This window comes from Otolemur garnettii, unplaced genomic scaffold (genome assembly GCF_000181295.1).
Source record: "Otolemur garnettii isolate 467f Iridium unplaced genomic scaffold, OtoGar3 scaffold00120, whole genome shotgun sequence".
In the NCBI taxonomy this organism is placed as follows: Eukaryota; Metazoa; Chordata; class Mammalia; order Primates; family Galagidae; genus Otolemur; species Otolemur garnettii.
The window spans coordinates 2,091,198-2,094,324 of record NW_003852515.1 but is presented as its reverse complement, the minus strand read 5'-3'; positions in this window follow the sequence as shown (position 1 = coordinate 2,094,324).

Here is a 3,127-nt window from a genome sequence, read left to right as displayed (position 1 = left end):
AACCTTAACTCAAAGTCAGCTCACATATTTTCTTTTCTTTTTTGAAACAGAGTCTATGTCACCCTAGGTGGAATGCTGTGGCATCAGTTCCCAGCAACCTCAAGGTCTTGGGCTTAAGCAATTCTCTTGCCTCAGCCTCTTGAGTAGCTGGAACTGCAGACGCCTACCATAACTTCTGGCTATTTTTTGGTTGCCGTTGTCATTGTTGTTTGGCAGGCCCAGGCTGGATTTGAACCTGCCAGCTCCAGTGTATTGTGGCTGGTGCCCTAGCTGCTGAGCTATAGGCGCTGAGCCAGCTCACATATTTTCAGTAAGTACTGAAGAGGACAAACAGGTTCTCTTGATGACACTGACACTATTAAAATACTAGTGAGTCTTAGGTGATACATGTCTTACACAGGTGTGCTATTCAATTCATTAATCCACATGAAGTGCTTCAAAGGGTTTATTTACAGCAGATACTCAACATATACTTCATTGTTATTGACAGAAATTTTTACTTAGGAGAGTCTATGTTGGCTGAAGGCAACTTTGAAATCCCATGGAAGAGAGAACCCACTTCTAAGTAATAAAGTTTGTCACTTTTGGGTCTATAAAATGCTGACTTAAAATCAATTTTCTAATCATTCACTATTGCTGTTATCTAATACAGGGTTAGTCAGTGATGAAAAAAAATCATAAAAGGAGTCACATTAAAATTGAACTAAAGGGATAATAGGAGACCCTTGCAACATACTATTTCCACCCTAAATATAATAAAAACAGGACCCCATCTCTAATATTTCTTCCACTAGTCAATTTCCTTATCACTATTCAAGGCCAACACTATTTATTCTCTCCTCCTAAACAAAGTTTTAGACATTTTATATACATCTTCATCTCCTTGAAGGCATATAATAATAAAATCGTGAAGTTTCTTTCTCCACTTTGTGTAATTTTTACAACTTAGACCCCATTTTCAACCCCCACCATGGTGGATTTTATTCTATATGTTGTAAAAAGCACTGTGTTGAAGTCAAAAGGCTCAGGAGACCTAAATTCTAGTCTTGTTTCTATCATGAAAGAGACAAATCACAAGGCTCTGCAGGACTTCAGCTTTCTTTTCATAGATGAGGAATTCTAAAAATCATCTGTCTGGTCCATAAAAGGCTATAATTCTGTGACAGTTTCTTTTCTGCACCTAGGAATACAAATCTGATAGACTAGAGGCCACAGAATAGGGAAGTGATGATTCCCTACAGCTTGGAATTCTCTCTTCCTTTGGATTCAGGGAAGAAGGGCTCTCAAGTCTCCTTTGCGGTTCTTCTGCTTGCCACATATTTTCCCATCGTGACACTTCCACCTCTGATTTTATTCTACAGATTTCCCTCAGGTGATCTGACCAGGGCTGTGGCTTCAACTGCTAGCTATATCCACCACCCTTTCTTCACAGCAGCACTGCCATCTATCTCCTGGATGTTTTCCAAGTGCTGTAACCCCAACTGAACTGCCATTTATCCAGGACTTGCTCCTCTATCTTCGTAAGAAACCTGAGAGTCATCCTAAACTCTTTCTTTTCTCTCACTCTCCACATCAAATCAATCCCCAACCTGTGATTTCATCGCCACAAATCATTTCTAGAATTGTTGGTGACATGGAATAAATATTTGAGTCCTCCAAAATATGTCTGTTCAAGCCCTAATCCCCAATGTGACTGTGCTTGGAGATGCACCCCACAAGGAGTAATTAAGGTTAAATGAAGTCATAAAGGTGGGACCCTGATCTAATAGGATCAGTGTCCTTCTAAGAGACCACACAGCTCTCTCCATGCTCACACCATATATAAGCCAGGAAGAGAGCCCTCACCAGAACCCAATCCTGACACCAGGCTCATCTTGGACTTCTAGCCTCTACAACTGTGTGAAAATAAATTTCTGTTCTTTGAGCCACCTGTTCTGTGGTATTTTGTTATGGCAGCTTGAGTAGGCTAGTCCATCAGTCAGCTTCTCTCCACCTGTCGCACTACCCCAGGGTGGCTCATCACTATCTCTTCCCTAGAGTCTGGCCACTCTCTCATCCACCTATCACTATGGGTTAAGGTCAGATCACTGGAGACTGAATCCTTGCTCTGCCACTGACTGTACACTTGAGCAAGTTACTTAATCTCTCTGTGTGTCCAGTAACCTCCCTGTAAAATGAGGCTAACAATAGCAGGGTTGTTTCAACAAGGTAGTATGTGTAAAATGTCTCCAATAATGCTTGGAGCACCCAATGAAATTTAGCTATCACTGTCTTTTGCATTATCAGAATAAGCCGACTAAACCACAAAGCTGCCCATGTCATTCTCATGTTTTAGAACACTTAGTACCCCCCCCCCCAAACAGGATAAAGTTCAAGCTCCTGAGCATGACTTACAGGCTCCACATGAATCTGCAAGTTCTACTGCAGGAACTCATGCGAACTCCCCACTTCTGCTCTGGGCTCATTCACATCATTCCTCACCCACACTGAGCTCAGCAACACTGAACTCCATGCAGTTCCCTGCTGTTCTGTAATGCTCAGGCTTTCGTTCCTCTGCCCTCTGCCTGTAACATCCTTGCCCTTGGCTCCACCTGGCCGAGCCCTATTCAATCTTCTAGATTTTGCTTGAACCTTTCCTTCCCAGGAAGCCTTTATGTATCTTTTAGTCTGGGTTATGAACCCCTCACCTTTGCTCTTTTCATACTTTTTGCAAGCCTTTATTATAATGCTCAACCATGATAATACTGAAATGATCTATTTGTGTCTTTGTTTCCCATTATATCAGAGACCAATTGTTATTCTTTTTTGTATCACAGTGTTTAGCAATCTGACATGTAGTAAAAGTCAGAAAATGTTTGACAAACTGCATGGAACCAAACTCTGGAATCTAGACCATTTTTTTCATACCCACCATTGCTGCCTTACTTCAAGTCATTTTCCATTTGAAGCCATATGTAAAGGATTTCCTGTCTCTAATCTCTGTATACCATCCTTTAAACAACTAGCAGAATTGTCATCTCCAAGCAGAAATATCATGTTACATAGGATATCAAAATACATTTGGGATCCTCATTAGATAAGAAGAAAGTTTAATTTCCAGGCAGTGCCTGTTGCTCAGTGGGTAGGG